This window comes from Cavia porcellus, unplaced genomic scaffold, assembly GCF_034190915.1.
Source record: "Cavia porcellus strain 051 isolate PalLab524CR breed Dunkin Hartley unplaced genomic scaffold, mCavPor4.1 scaffold_3, whole genome shotgun sequence".
Classification (NCBI taxonomy): domain Eukaryota; kingdom Metazoa; phylum Chordata; class Mammalia; order Rodentia; family Caviidae; genus Cavia; species Cavia porcellus.
In genome coordinates this window covers 20,406,234-20,422,692 of record NW_026947486.1, presented here as the reverse complement: position 1 = coordinate 20,422,692, position 16,459 = coordinate 20,406,234, and the positions used below count along the sequence as shown (strand labels likewise).

The 16,459-nt window shown below is 43.9% G+C and overlaps 1 long non-coding RNA gene across 1 annotated transcript; it reads right to left on the bottom strand.

The window, feature by feature from the left end:
- Positions 1-916: 916 nt before the first annotated feature.
- LOC106025886 (uncharacterized) lies at positions 917-16,364 on the bottom strand. The gene is made up of 2 exons (XR_001199477.3): positions 16,186-16,364; positions 917-7,383 (listed from the first exon to the last, which is right to left on the bottom strand). It is a non-coding gene; the product is annotated as an uncharacterized LOC106025886 (long non-coding RNA).
- Positions 16,365-16,459: the final 95 nt, after the last annotated feature.

Sequence of the window (16,459 nt, the reverse complement as noted above, 5' to 3'; positions counted from 1 at the left end):
TAATATGAAAAAGTGAAGAGTGAGGGAGAAACTGGCTCTGCAGAGTGAACTTGGGTCAAGTAACAAGAAAAAAACAATAAAAGGACACCCTGGAAGACACAGGGCTCTTGCCCAGAATGTCTGCCCCAGGCAGAGTGCCTGCTCTAACAGGCCCACTGGCTTCCTGTGGTTCCCCTGCAGAGGACCCGGCCCCTCCTCGTGAAGGCTCATTGCATGAGAAGAGTGTGACAATAAAAGGCCCCTTGTCCACGGTGCCATTGGTCCACTGTGCAAAGACAGCTGCTAGCGACCACCTGCACACACACCTGGCCTGGCCACCACAGTTGCTTCTAGTCATCACTGCAGTGAGCGCCCCTGGGAGCCCATGAATTCCCCATAGGCTACTTACAAACTGGGCACTGCAACTGATACAATCTGTTCTACCTGGTTTCTTCCACATCACAGAGACTGAGCAAGATGTGGATAAAGAGTATTCACCTCTTCTGCAGAGTCTCCAGAAGTTTCCTTGGCAGTGTGGTACCTCTTAACACTGAGCTGAACTGGCATGACCTGTAATCCTAGCCTTGCAGGAGATGGAGGCAGAAGGTTGGCAAGTTAACCTGAGTGACTGAGTGAGGCCCTGTTGGAAAAAATAGGACTGGGGATGTGAGTAGTGCAAAGATTCTGGATTCCAGTTCCTGTTGGCAGAATCAAGAAGCAGCCTTTTATTTATTTATTTTTTTGACTGAGTTTTGCTATGTCGCTCAGGCTGGCCTTCAGCTCCCTGTGTAGTTCAGGCTGACAAATCTTGACAGCAATCCTCCTGCCTCAGCCTCCGGAGTCCTAGGATTACAAGCTTGCACCCAAACCCTGCAGACCCCCACACACTTGTGTTAGGGCCGACGCCGCAGGGAAAGAGACCCCAAGGACTCAACTCTTGGTGAGGGAAAAAAGTTTATTTCCATGCGCATGGGGTCCTCCAGGCAAACGAGTGCGGAGGGCCACGAGGGGAATTTGTGCAGGGTTTTTAAGGGCACAAGCGGGTTTACAGAAGCAGATCGCATTGGTTAATTTTGAACGGCGCAGGACTTGGCAGATGCTGATTCGAGGGATCTGGGGCTGAGTAACCATGGAGACCGAGAGTCCTGGTCTAATCTAGCACATTCCTTTACTTATCTTTATCTTTACAGAGGACAGATCATCTTGTGGTTAATGACTAGCAGATGCATTCCTTCCTGTCCTGCCCCGATATCTCAAGGAGGATTTAGGGAGTGACACATTCCTTACTGCTCTGTTCTATAGCTGGGGGGGGGGGATTACATTACAAACGGGGAGTCGATTCTCTCACTTGAAAGTAGTATATTTCCTATGCCTATTTGTTTTTTTGGGAGAAGAAGGGTCTTGAGACAAGGTCTTTGTGTGTGGTTTAGGCTGACTGTACTCACTGTGTATGCATGCTGGCCTTGAACTGGTGATCCTCTTTCCTTAGCCTCTGGAGTACTGGGATTACAGGTGTGCACCACCACACCCAGGTCTCCTCTGTTTATTTCTAAGTAGCATACCTTTTCAAGGGTTTTTTTTTCCTCTAAATAAAAAAGGGCTGGTGAGATGGTGGAATTGTTTGCCTTTACCTAACATGTTCAACCTTCAGAACCCTAAAAAAAGAAAAGTCAAAACTAGACCAGTGTCATGCTATGTATGCAGGCTGACCTTGAACACACTATGTAGGGCCAAGGAGGTAGCTGGTCAGTGCAGCACTTGCCTGGCAAGCACAAGGCTCTGGATCTGATCCGTGGTACCAAAACAAAAAAAACAAAATCACTATGTATCCCAGACTGGCCTCAAACTTCCAGCAGTTCTCTTGCATGTGCCTCTCAAGTGCTGGGATACAGGTATATGCCACTGTGCCTGGTCTATTGGTTTATATTGTTTTCTGTGTCCCCATCAGCTCTTGGCTTTCTATATTCAGCAGTCAGTCCTTAGTGAGGGGATGATTTCAAGGGTACTTTGTTGTCCTGGGCCTTCAGATAATTTAAAAACAGCAACAGAGAACTGGGTATGGTAGCACTCTTGTGTAATTCCAGCACTCAAGAGGCTGAGGCAGGAAGATCACCAAGAGTTTGAGGCCAGCCTGAATTACATAGCAACACCCTGTCTCACAAAACGGGACAAATAAAATTTCAGAAACCATACTCAGCTTTTCTGGATGTTCTCAGCAGGAGCAGGCCAGTCCAATGGACAGAAGTGGTTTTTTTGAGGCAGGGTCTCGATTTGTAGCCCAGACTGTCCAAGACCTCACTATGTAGCCCAGACTTGCTGAAAACTTACAGCAATCCTCCTGCCTCAGCCTCCTGAGTGCTGGGATTACAGGGGTCAGTAGGCAGAAGTTCTGATTCCATTTTTACTAACAAGTGATCACCAGGAATCTCCAGGAGCCAGGGGACATCCAGTAAACCACAGCAACTGGTGCCACAGTTGCTGCTTCCTGGGTATAGCTTGAGCTTATTTTGCTTTGTAGTCAGCCTTGTATATCTGTGGCCTCAACCAACCAGTATTTGAAAATTAAACTGCTTGCTATAAATTTAAGATTTTTTTCTTGTCATCCCCTACACAATAATTATAACAACTATTGATATGCCATTTACATGGCATTAGGTATTTTTTTATGGCATTAGGTATTAACCATAATCTAGAAAGAATTGAAAATATTCAGCCAGTACTCAGGAGAACTAAGCAGGAGGAATGCAGCAACTTTGAGGCCAGCCTGAGCTATATAGTGAGTTCAAGACCAACTTGAACTACATAGTGATGCCAGGGATAGAGCTCAGTCCTGAGTTCAATTCCTGGTACCAAAAAAAAGTGACTTTGAACTATCTAGTGAGACCCTGTCCCAAAATAACAACAAAAACATATAAATAGAGTCTGGTGAAGTGGCATATGCCTGTGATCCCAGCACTCAGGAGGATCACCTTGAGTTACAGGCCAGCCTGGACTACATGAAAAGTTCAAGGTCAGACTGAATTGTATAGTCAGAAAGAAGGGCAGAAGGACAGGTGGTAATGCAGCAGTTATATGCAAATACTTGAACTTATATGTATAGCAGACTTGAGCATCAGAGGATTTTGATAACTGTTGAGTGGGGGACCTGGAGCGAATCCTCCCCATACTAAGGTTTATAATATTACCACATAGAGAGACAGGAAACTGAGACCCTGTGCAGGAAGAAGAGTATTTGCACTATGATTGACTCAGTGGACTCACATCCAAAGGCAAAACCCCAAGCATGGCAGGGTTTCACTTTTTATGCAATTCTTGTGTCTTTGTCTCCCTCCAATAATAACACACTGACAACAACCTGATTGGGTACAGCGTATGTTACAGAGTGGTGCCCATGTCATCTTTTTTTGTTCTGAGAAGGCTCCCACCACATTTCCTTGGGAGGGGTCCAGCCACGGAGGGACTGTTGCTTTCTGGGAAGATACTGTGTACACGGGCCCTAGCCTCACACTTCATCCCTGAATAGGTAATGAGAGGATGGAAGCTTCAAGGTGGTGCACACCTGTAATCTCAGCAACACAGAGGTAAGGCAGGAAAACCGTCAGCCCAGCCCAGCCTGAGCTACACAGTGAGTTTAAGACCAGCCTGGATTACTGAACATAGGGTCAACCAAAAACCAAAGGATTGGGAGTGTCTTCCACACTCTCCCCACTACATGATTGAGGCCTTAGAGGAGACCTAAGCATAGGAAGGTGCAGCTACTGTCCTTTAGACTCATTGAGGCTAAGATGGCAGAATTTATATCTGCCCTGCTCCTCTTCTCTCTCTCTCTCTCTCTCTCTCTCTCTCTCTCTCTCTCTCTCTCTCTCTCTCTCTCATTTGTTTTTCTGACAGGGTTTCACTATGCAGTTCAGGCTAGCCTTAAACTCACTTTGTAGTCTAGGCTGGCCTGCCTCAGCCTCCCAAGTGCCAGAATAACAGGTGTGCACCACCATGCCTGGCTCCAATGCATTAATTAATTAATTAATTAATTAATTTGTAGCAGTGGCAAGGTACATTTAAGAAAGCAAAAATGAAGAGTGGGAGGGAAACTGGCTCTGCAGTGAGCTTGGACCAATAAATAGAAAAGGAGGATGAGAGCAAAGATAAAAGTATACACTGCACCTGGGAAACAGTATAGGCTATCAAAAAGTTATGATGGCCAATGGTATCTTTTTTTTTTTTTTTTTTGTCTTTTTCGTTTTTACCGGTACCAGGGATCGAACTCACGACTGCCTGCTTGCAAGGCAGGCGCTTATGCCGCTGAGCTAAATCCCCAGCCCCAGGCCAATGGTATCTTTTAATAAACATAGGGGCTGGGGATTTAGCTGAGCAGGATAAGCGCCTACCTTGCAAGCAGGCAGTCATGAGTTCGATCCCCGGTACCGATAAAAAAGAAAAAGACAAAAATAAAAATAAACATTTGGGGAGACCTTTTTTTATTTTGAAAGTAGTAAAAATGCAACAGGACAAGACAGAACAAAGCCAATTGAGACAATGCAGTGAAATTGGTACAGGATTTCACAGTAGGATACTGGATAGTAGTAATAGGTACTATGGTATATCTCTTTAACTTAACAATAGTTGTCCAGTCAATTAGGTATAGCAAAATCAAACCAAAAATAGAACATTATAAAACCAATTGAGAATACTGAATAGAGCTAAAGAAACAAAACAGTAAAAACAACCTTTGCCTTCAAACAGAAGATAGAAGGAAATCCCCCATATTTGCTATACTGCATATGGTCATCCTCCCAAGAGATGCTGAGACATCTATCCCCAGTAGCTTTGTGGGGAGGGAGCAGGCGGGGGAAGGGTGCTTGATTTTCAGCCCATGTGGCAGTAGGCTCACAGGTAATGGTTCTCCTCCAGGCCCTCGCTGGGGCACTTACCAAGAGGGCAGGTGAATAAGCTGCCTGAGTCCCACCATGTCCAGATCGGGAGTGCTGGTTCTTCTGGCCCTTGCCGCGACTCTTACCAAGAGGCAAGGCCTTTTCTTGTCTCCCTCCCTTCCCTTCTCCCCTCCTGCTGCCTCTTCCTCCTTCCGCCTGTCTCCCTTCCTCCTTTGTCTCACTATATACTCCACACTGACAATGAATTTGCTAAGTTGTCCAGGCTGGCCTCAACCTGGGGGTCCTCCTGTCTCAGCCTTCCGAGTACTGGTATCACAGACATGCACCACCATGCTTAGCTCTTTTTTAAACCATTCTTAAACAGTTTCCATGGATGATACAAGTCGTGATGTAGGGCTATTCCCCAGCATCAGATTCCTGCCCATGGTGACAACCAAAATCTGCCTCCCAGGAATCTCCAAAGACCCCCTGGCCAGTCAGAACAGGATCCTCACCTTGGACACCGGGGCAGTGACTCTACTTACCCTCCTGAGGCTTCTGTGTCCTCTCTTTACTGACCCTGCCTGGGGACAGGGAGAAGAAGACAGTTTAAAGTGCCCATGGTCCAGGCAGGTGACCAGCGTGTTCTGGGCCATCAGTGCTGGTGGACAGTGGGGACCAGTTGTTCACAGAGCAACAGAAACCCTTAAGGGGGTAAGAAGGGCAGAATGGGTTTGAGATCAAGGCAGCACCAGAGCTCTTGCCTAGCCAAGGCCGTAAGGCAACACCTGGTGCCACCAAGAAGAAAGAAGGATTGGAAGAGCAGGAGAAGGGGAAAAGGAGGCAGACAGCAGGCTCAGAGGTCAGAACCAGACTGTGGACCTCCAGCGTTGCCCTGGCTCCCACCCTTCTCAGCTGGGCACCTTCCAGTAATCCCCGAGCACTGCAGTTCTGCCCACAAAGTGAGTGATGCCAGTTAGGGTTGTTGTGACAACTATACTGGAACATTCACATAAAGTGATTATGCAAAGCATGGCACGTTGTAACTGCACGCCATTGTTTTTATGAAATAGCTGAGTAATGTGAACAAAAGAGCTAGGATCCTCACTTCATCCCAGCAGACTTCTCCCAATCTCATTACTCTCCTCCTCTGTACTTTGAGGTCCCACCACCTACTCTTCATGCCCCGCTCCCTTCTGTAGCCTCAGGAGTAACCCAGCCTCAGTACTTGTGCCACAGGAGTATCCACGGTCCAGACTGAGCTCCCAAGGAAGAGGGCAGGGGAGAGGGACTTAGTCGAAATGTATGAAATGAAACCCAATGTTTTGTGAAGTTCATAGGCACTAATTGCAACAAGAAAAATTAAATTTAAAAATAGCCAGGTGTGATGATTGCACATCTGTAATCATAGCACTCAGGGAGGCTGAGGTAGGAAGAGTACAAATTACCAACTTGGTCAAATTTATCAACCTAGTGAGAATCTGTCTCAAAAAAATTTTAAAAAGGCTGGAGGTGTAGCTCAGTGTGAAGGCCCTGGGTTCAAGCCACAGTACCACGAAAGTGAATAAAGTCGAGGAAAATTATTACTGGGTATTTTTTGAGACAGGATCTCAGAACCAGGCTGGGCTCATTTAAGCTTTTTAAAAAATTTTTAAAAATTATTTATTTATTTTTGGTACCAGGAATCAAACTCAGGACCTTAACTTTGCCAGGCAGGCACAGTGCCACTGGGCTGTACCTTGGTCATGGGCTCAAATTTAAGATCTAGCCGCGTACCAAGCATGGCTGATTGTGACTTTTTTTTTTTATCTTCGTGTTGGCTTTATGTAAGTTCACACACTTTAATTATTTCAAAAATGACTCATGCCATGAGGAAAGTATACCAGGATACATTTAAAAGGCAGAAAATAGGGGAGGGAGACGCTGATGGGCAGTTATGGTGGGGGCGTGGGGGCCTGGGGACTTGAAGCGAGGCATCCTGGAGAGTGGTCACCACAATGACGACAGGAGCAGGCTGAGGGAGCAGCGGTGGACTCAGACTGGGCGATGCTGTTGAACTCCACGCTGGTGGCGCTGGTGACACAGATGGCGGCGGTGCTGCTGGGCGCCTACCGGCTCTGGTGCACTGGGGACGACGAGGTGCAGGGCTCGGAGTGTCGGTGAGGAAGGCCCCAGGGGACCCTGCCACAGGAATTAGCCGGCATTCAGCTGCAACTGCTGAGTCAGTTTGAGGGGTCCGGCGCCTCGCGAATCCCACTCATAGTCACTGGGAAAGTCTTCCATGTACCTAAAGATAGCAAGTTGTGCCCAAGGCAGGGGAGCCCTGTGTAGCTGAGGCTGGAACTCGCAATGATCCTTCTGCTGGAATTATAGGCATGCACCACCATGTCCAGCAAGAGACAGGCATTTCTTAAACAGCAAGAAAGTCAGGAGGTTACTTTTAACCTCTCTCTCTGTCTGGCTCCAAAATGTATCAAAGACAATCAAATACATATTTGCTATTCAAGTATGCAAATCTCGAAAAACAAGAAGGGATCTGTAAAGGTTAAACGAGAGTTTGAGATTATTGGTATTACTCCTTTGAGATTTTCTATTATGGCATTGGGGAGGGGGCATTGTCTCCCACCCATTAAGACTAAGACTAAGACCACTACAGCTACTTAGACTAACACTAAGACTATGAGACTAAACACAAGACTATAGATTATCAACCATGGGGCTGGGGATTTAGCTCAGCGGCATAAGCGCCTGCCTGGCAAACGTGAGGTCATGAGTTTGATCCCTGGTACCAAAAAAAAAAGATTATCAGCTGCAGTTAATGATGTTATACATATGCTCGTGCTAACATTGGGTCATTATTACCTAGGTGGCTATACTTGAATCTTACAGGTTCATCATAATTTTGAAAAAGAAAGACTCCTATTTCACGTTATGTTTTAATGTTAGCAATAAAGAGAGAGGAGATCTGGTCAAAGGAGATGGGAGTTCCACATTGATTTGAGTAGTTTAGGCTAGTACAAAATGTAAATACCCGAATTTTTTTTTCTTTTTCTTTTCTTTTCTTTCTTTCTGAGACACAATCTCGCTAAGTAGCTCAGGCTAGCCTAGAACTCATGGTGATCCTCCTGCCCATGCACCACCATGCCTGGACCTTTGTTTTGGCTTTGTCAGGGAAAAGGAAAAAAAAAGGTGGGGAAGGATTTCAAGTAGATGGAGGTCAATGAAAATCCTTAACCAAGATTATCTGAAACCAATTTTACCCTTTCCCTTCCTTACCCTGATCAAATCAATATTATTGTACTTCCATAGACTTCTTTGAATAGACTCTATATGAATTTAGAAGTTACCACAGCAGCATTGAGACTGAAATTGGAATATTCTGTTGACCTCCAAAACCTTGATGTCTTTCTGTATATATAGAATTATTCAGTTCAACTGCCATATATATCGATATATACAAACTTAATTAGCATTGTAATGACAAACGCATTTCCCCATGTCTTCTCTTTAAAAACAAAACAAAACAAAACCTTAGGAAATCAAATCAATAGCTCTTATCCCCCACCAGCTGCCTGATGTTTAGGAGTCTCCTGCTCAGTGGTGTGGGTGTGTGGGGCTGCAGTCGGATAACTGTGTGTGTGTGTGTGTGTGTGTGTGTGTGAGTGAAAGAGAGAGAGAGAGAGAGAGAGAGAGAGAGAACCTTTTTTTTCATCTGCAGTCGGATAACTGTGTGTGTGTGTGTGTGAGAGAGAGAGAGAGAGAGAGAGAGGGAGAGCACCTTGTTTTTTTTTTTTTTTTTTTTTTTTTTTTTTTTTTTTCATCGGCACCAGGGATCAAACTCACGACTGCCTGCTTGCAAGGCAGGTGCCTATGCCGCTGAGCTAAATCCCCAGCCCCGAGAGAGCACCTTGTAAGGGACTCTTTTGACAGATACTATAATGGAAATACTGAGATAGGGGATTCTGTCTGAGAGAGAGACGGAAGGGGTCCCGAGTGCATTGCTAGGGACTCTGTCTTTTCCAGGGATTTTTTTTTTTTTGTCTTTTTCGTTTTTATCGGTACCAGGGATCAAACTCAAAGCTGCCTGCTTGCAAGGCAGGTGCTTATGCCTCTGAGCTAAATCCCCAGCCCTTTCCAGGGATTTTTATGGAGTAAAATCATGAGGTTAGCTGGGTTTAAGGTGGGGAAAAGTGGGAACCCAAAAGGCAGACTGGCATGATGTGGGACAGAGCTAATAGGGTCAACCAATAAGTTTAATTATTCAGGTAAAATAGACCAAGTCAGGGACAAATGGGGAAACGAGTAACATAGCAAGTGAGCATTCTTTACAGATCAGTGAGTCTTCTGGTAGGGGGTTGGGATGGTGACTGCTAGCTTCTCAAGGTGATCCACACCTAATCCCTAAAATTTATACTTAAGGGTGTGGTTGTGTTTTACCCTCAGTCTTGAGATGTGGTCCACAGCAAGAGGTGTGTGTCTCCTCCAAGGTCACAAGATATTTGGTCTTCTGTGCTGGTTTCCTCAAGGAAACCCAGCCCTGTCTGACTGCCTATAATGTTTCCAAGTAGCTCAGCAGCCTGTAACAGTACTATTTTAATAAGCATAAATCATATACAATAAACCAAAATAAGATGGTTGGAATTAATATGCAAAACTATAAGCCAGTGCATTATGATATGGCAAAAGATCGTGCATTTGATTCAAGATGAGGAAAACTGCCAGGTGTGGTGGCACATGTCCACCACTTGGGAGGCTAAGGCACAAGCATTGCTGTGAGTTCAAGGCCTTAAACTACATATTGAAACCCTGTCTCAAAAACAAAGCAAAACAAACAAACAAATAGATGAAGACAGTTTATTTAGAGGACAAAAAAAAGGATGGACAGCTGCTTTGGAAGAACGGGGGGGGGACATCAGAAGTGATTACATGCAATTTTGTCCTCAGTTTTTTATTTAGGACTAATGATTTCTCCCTTTCCCGATGTGGGCACCTGGAAGCTATCACCATCTGATTTGCTCTCTGGCTGTCTTTGCTTCTAACTTGTCTGATTTGCTCTCTGGCTGTCTTTGCTTCTAACTTGGGTACCTCTCTCTCTACATTCTTTCTGGTCATTTGATTTCTTTCTGTCTTCGTGATGGATGGGAGGCTCAAAGAAAGGTAATTTAGAGTTAAAAATTAAATAAGCATGCACACGTGTGTGTATATATGTAGGTGTGTTTCACATATTAAATAAGAGTCTATAGGTGGCTGCCCCTTGTCTCCTGTGCATTTTATCAGAGGTAGATGAGGGGGCTGGCTTCCTCCTTGCTTTGTTAACACTTTCTGATAAATCTTATGGTAACTGTGTACCCTGGCACCTCTCTCTTCTCTCTTGGTTCTCTCCTTTGTGTTTCTAACTGCTCTAACTGTAGAGTCTACCTGTAGAAGCAGAAACTGCTTTTCATAAGAATCCTCATTAATTTTATTTATTTATTTATTTATTTTGAGACAGGGTCTCACCATGTAGTCCAGGCCAGCTTCGAACTTACTTTGTAGCTCAGGCTGTCCTCTAACTTGTAGAAACAAGGTCTTTTCTATCAAAAATATAAACAAGAGACCATCTCCATGTTGGACTCTAGCCTGCCCCAGGCATGAAAACAGCTACAAGCTAAAGATCTCTCATCAACAGCCAAGAATTTTCTGTTCTCCACATCCCCTCAGGCTCTTCCCTTCAGCAACCCTTCAGACCTGCTTTGTGCGCTAAAACTAGCCAATCAGAATAGAGTATGAACTTTCAACTCAGTCAATGAGGAAAAGGTCAGCTGCTTCTCCTACCTTAGGGATAAAGGAGGCCACTTCCTTTTGTCTTATGCACCTGCTACTGCACGCTTGTGCCCTTCTGAGGGAGTAAAAACTTTGCCTTGTTGAGATCTCTTGCTTTGTGTCTGAGTGCAGTCTTTCAGGCACTAACTATTTGAGTATGGTGACTTATTTCCAACAAAGTCACAGAAATCCTCCTGCCTCAGCCTCCCGAGTGCTGCACCACCATGCCCAACCCCATTAATTTTTAATATAATCTATATTTTTCCCTGCTTTTCCCTACACCCTCTCATCCTCTCATCCCTATTTTCAGCAATCCTGGTCAGGCTTTGGCCTCCCTCACACCAGTATTTTAAACACTTTCACACCCCTCTTTAATTTTTTTTTTTTTTTTTTGTCTTTTTGAGACAGAGTCTCACTGTAAAGTTCAGGCTGGCCTTGAGCTCACTTTGTAGCCCGGGCTGGGCTTGAACTTGCAATGATCCTTCTGCCTCAGCCTGCTGAGTGCTGGGATTATAGACATGGGCCACCGAGCCCAGCTTCTTCTTTAATTTTGAACCAACTCTCAGCACCTGACCAAGCAATTGAGTGGAGCCGGAAAATTTCTGGCTTCTGATAGGTCCATGACTGAATATATAAGAGTAAAAGACACATCTCTATTCTTGCACTGGAAGCTCCCATTGATGGCTTCTTCGGGTCATGCGCAGTAGATGAGTATATAGGCCTTGGGGGTTTGGCATTGTGTATCCAAATACTGCCTCCTTGAGTGTGCCTCTTCACCAGTAAAGAGATACAAAAGGTGCTTAGGGTCTGAGGCTAGTGAGAGCACATGCTGAGACTTCCATCTAACCTCTGTAACCCAGTAAGAGGTCTCAGTTAGGCTGTGACTATTACTTTTTTCTGTTGTTGTTTTCTCACTTCTTTTTATTTTTGGTACCAGGGATCAAACTCATATATGTTTGTCAGGTAGGCGCTTATGCTGCTGAGCTAAATCCCCAACTCTATAGTCAGTTCTCAACTTTATGTATTCTCTAGTCTCACAAAATAAATAACAAGCTGGGCTTGGTGGTGTACCTCTTTAATTCCAGTATTTAGAAGACAAGCAGGAGGATTTCGGCTTCAGAGGCAGCCTGGGCTATGTATCAAGACTCTGTCTCAAAAATAAACTGTGTTGTTTGTGTTTGGATTGGAGTACAGTGGTTTGATTATCTTGAAACCATAAACCTGAGTATTTTGTGGTCTTCAGATACAATGTTATTTCTCTGACTAAACAAGTACAAAGGTTGTAGCCATTTTAAAAACTGTTAGCTGAGTAATGTGGCGCACACCAGTGCTCCTAGCATTCTGGGAACCTAAAGCATAAAGATCACAAGTTCTAGCACAGCCTGGGCGAATTAGTGCCTTTACAAGACCTGTCTCAACATTTAAGGAGGCAGGGGTAGAATTGTTGCTCAGTGCAAAGGTTCTTGGCTCAATCCCTTGAGCCTGAATAAATTAATAAAAATAAACTGTAAGCCAGGCATGGTGCCAAACACAGCTGTAGTCCCAGCCCTCCTGAGAGTGAGGCAGGAGAATTGCTACGAGTTCAAGGCCAGCCAGGGCAAAAAAGTGAGCCTAAAAGCTATTTACACTACAAAGCAAGACTCTGTAGTCTTACTACAGAGGGGAAAGTTATAAAGTAAGTGTGAGAGGGCAAGCTTGTATTCCCAGCACTTTGGAGGTTTAGGCTGGAGAACTGAAATTTCGAGCCTAACACAGGCACTTAGCTGTTTAGCTAGACCATGTCTTATTTATTTAAGCATTTATTTTTGAGACAGGATCTTGCTATGTAGTTCAAGTTGGCCCTGAACGCACCATGATATAGCCCAGGCTTGCCTTGAACTCAGCCTCCTGAGTGCTAGCATTCTAAGTGTGTGCCACCATCGTAGCAGCTGTCTGATTTATTCCTGAGATAGGGTCTTGCTTGCACTTTTTAGGCTGGTCTTGAAGTATGTAGACCCAGACAAGTTGCTAGCTGGCAATTTGTGGTGATCCTTCTGCTTTAACCTTCTAAATCCTGGGATTATAGGAATGTGCCACCGCCAAGCCTGGATCCTCTCATTTTTCTTTTTAAAACAGAGTCTGTGTAACCCAGGCTGCATTCAAACTCTTAGCAATCCTCCTACCTCAGCTGCCCCAGTACTGGGATTGTAGGTGTGTGGCACCACACCCAGCTTTAGACCATTTTAAATTAAAAATAAAATAAAATAAAATAAGCCTGGAAGAGATGGAGGGAGGGAGAGGAAGGACAAAGGGACAAAAAAATTAAGATGTATTCAGTGCATGTACCACATTCACCACAGTGAATGTATCCAATATATGCTTCAAATATGTACTAATAAAAATAAGAATTTAAAATAAAAGAATTATTCAACTGCCCAAATAATAAATGAAATTATGGTGATAATTACTAGAGATTCATAAAAGGTTTTTTTAAGCAATTATGCACCTTAACTACATAAGTGTCTATAATCCAGATTTGGCAAACATTTTTTATGGTCTTCCTAGCTACAGGGAAGGCTAAGGTAGTGATACAGATTAGAATGAGGCAAAATTGACTGCAGAAGTAGGTGTCACTATTAATTACAAGATTCTAGGGGCTGGGGATTTAGCTCAGCAGCATACGCGCCTGCAAGTGTGTGGTCATGAGTTCGATCCCTGGTACCGATAAAAAAGAAAAAGACCAAAAAAATTACAAGATTCTAGAACATATGTGTAGAAAATTCCCATAACCTCGCACATGGACTTCTTGTGAGAATTCAAGCAGGTTTTCAATAGGATGCCGAGACCTGATGTCAACCTGAAACTTGGGATCCCAGCATCACCTTTCAGGACCCGTATATAGATGTTTTCATGGGTTTCCTCAAAATTTGGACGGCACCTATAATCCCAGTGCTCAGGAAGCTGAGGCAAGAGGATCACTGTGAGATTGAGGCTAGCCTGGGCTACAAAGCAAAACCCTGTCTTGGGTGGTGGTGATGGGGAAAGGCACAGATGCCAATAAGAGCTTGCTGTCATTGCTTTCCTCACAATATCCCACCCTTCGTCCTCTATCTCCAGAAAGAGAGGTGAGCAAGAGCCTAGTAACCTTTCTTTGGTGAGCCACTTTTAGAAGGAGCTACCCAATAATAGTAAGACCTTTTTTTTTTCTACCATGTAGCTCAGGCTGGCCTTGAACTGTCAACAATCCTCCTGCTTTAACTTCCCATGTGCTGGGATTACTGGCAGGCCACCACATATGGTTTAAAAAATTTATAAAGGATTCCCTTCAAGGCACACTATGGACATATAATATTTTTTTTGCAGAAGTGGGAATTGAATCTGAGTCTTTGCACTCAGCTACATCCTCAGTCATTTATAATTTTTTTTTAACATTTTGAAACAGGGTCTCACTTGGTCACTAAACTTCCCAGGTTGAGCTCAAACTTTTGGTCCTGTGCTTGAGCCTCCCAGAGTGCTGGGATCATAGGAGTGTGACACCATGCCTGGGGGTATCCAACTGTAATACATGATTATTAGTCTGAACAACTAAGTCAGATAATGCTAATTTGAAACATAGAAACAGCATTCTTCAAGACTTGGAAAGAAAAGACATATAACAGTATCTTTTATTGATGCTACAAGTGGAGAAATGTTCACATGCATCTTGTTTTATTTAATTATTTATTTATTTAGGTACCAGGTATTGAACTCACAACCTCGTGTTTGCCAGGCAGGTACTTATGCTACAGAGCTAAATCTCCTGCATATCTTGTTTTAAAAAAATGCAATTCATCAATACCACAATTTTTCTTTTCTTTATTTTTGCCTTTCTGTATTTTGTTTCATTTTGATTCTAGCTTTTTTTTAAGACGGGGTCTCACTCTGTATTCCACGCTGGACTTGAACCCACAATGTAGCCCAGAATTTGTAGCAATCCTTTTTCAGCCTCCAGAGTTCTGGGATTATAGCCATGGACCAACATGCCCAGCAAGCTTGGTTTATGAATGAGAAAACTGAGCCTCTATATGCCCAAGTGAAAGATTTAAAGTCAAACTCAAATTCCAAAGCTCCAGCCCTAGCTGGGCATGGTGGCACAAACCTATATAATCCCAGCACTCAGGAGGCTGAGGCAAGATGATCATTTCCAGCTCAAGACCAGCCTGGGCTACAAAGTGAGCTCAAGGAGGGCCTGAAATGTCCACTCCAAACAAATAGATAACTGAATTGAATTAAATTGGCTCTGGAACATGAGGAAATGAAGAAAGAAGAAAGCTTGAAGATTGGCTTTGCTGAGGAGTCAAATGGAACCATCGCTATGAGAATATACAGGACCAAAATTCGCAAATACTGGGTGTCCCTGGGTATCAAGTGAAAAAACCTAGAGTCCTATCAATAGGAAAGGACTGAACAATGCTACACTTAATTGGTAAAATATAAGCCAGTTAAAAAGGATGAGCTAAATAGATGTAATATTTTTTATCAGATGGACACTTTTCTAGATGTAATATCTTTATATACTAATGAAGCATCAAGACAATAGTTCCAAACAAAAACTAAAGGATGGGGCCTGGGGAATTAGCTCAGCGGCATAAGCACCTGCCTTGCAAGCAGGCGGTCATGAGTTCAATCCCTGGTACCGATAAAAATGAAAAAGACAAAAAAAAAAAAAAAAAAAAACTAAAGGATGGGTGGATTGTATCAGTGTCAATATCCTTATAACTGTATGTGAATCAATAGTTATCTCAAAAAACAGTTTTTTTGGTCTTTTTGCGACAGGGTCTTGCTGTGCAGTTCAGGCTGGCCTTGCGCTCATTTTGTAGCCCAAACTGGTCTCAAATTTGCAAAGATCCTTCTCCTTCAACCTCCTGGATTACAGGCATTACAGGTGTGCCCGATTTATCTCAAATTTTTAAAATTTAAGAAATACAAATCGGGTGTGGTGGTGTACCACTGTAATTGAAATACTCTTGATGCTGAAGCAGGACTGCCAGAGCTGAAGGCCAATCAACCTAGGCCACCTAACGAGTTCAAGGCCAGCCTGAAACTACATAGCTGGACCCCCGTGTCAAAAAAATTTTTTTTAAATTTACAAAAAGAGAGAAATAGCTGGGGATTTAGCTCAGCGGCATAAACGCCTGCCTAGCAAGCGCGAGGTTGTGAGTTTCACCCCCCCCCAGTACAAAAAAAAAAAAAAGGAGAAATACTTCCAGTATGTACATAATCTGACACCGCCCCCTTCTTTGGCATCCAGGTACCTTTTACCATTAAAAAAAATTTTTTCATTTTGTAACTTAAACAAGGCTGAGACTGGGTGTGGTGGCGCACGCTAGTAATCCCAGACCTCTGGAGGCTGAGGCCGAGGATCACAGTGAGTTCAAGGTCAAGCTGGGCTAAAGTAAATTCAAGGCCAGCCTGAATGCATAGCAAAACCCTGTCTCAAAAAAAAAAAAAAAAAAAAAAAAAAACAAAAAAAAAAAAAAAAAAAACAAGGCTAAGGATAGGAACATCTCACCCTTACCTTCCCTAGATCAAGGCGATAAAGGCTCCAGCCGCTCTAAATCCACTCCCGCCTGGAGCCTTCCAAAGCTGCCTCCTTAAATCTTGAACAACTGTTTTAAAAGCAACAGCAGGTCACTTCTCTAGTCCAATCCGAGGACCAAATGTCATTAGCCTGGAAGGGAGGTTAACACCTCTGCCTCTCTGTGGGTTAACAAATTGAAGTCTCCGCCTTTTTCTGGTACTGCGGGGAAAGCCCTCTCTTCCGTCCCTTTCACCTCGCTCAGTCTCGCCCT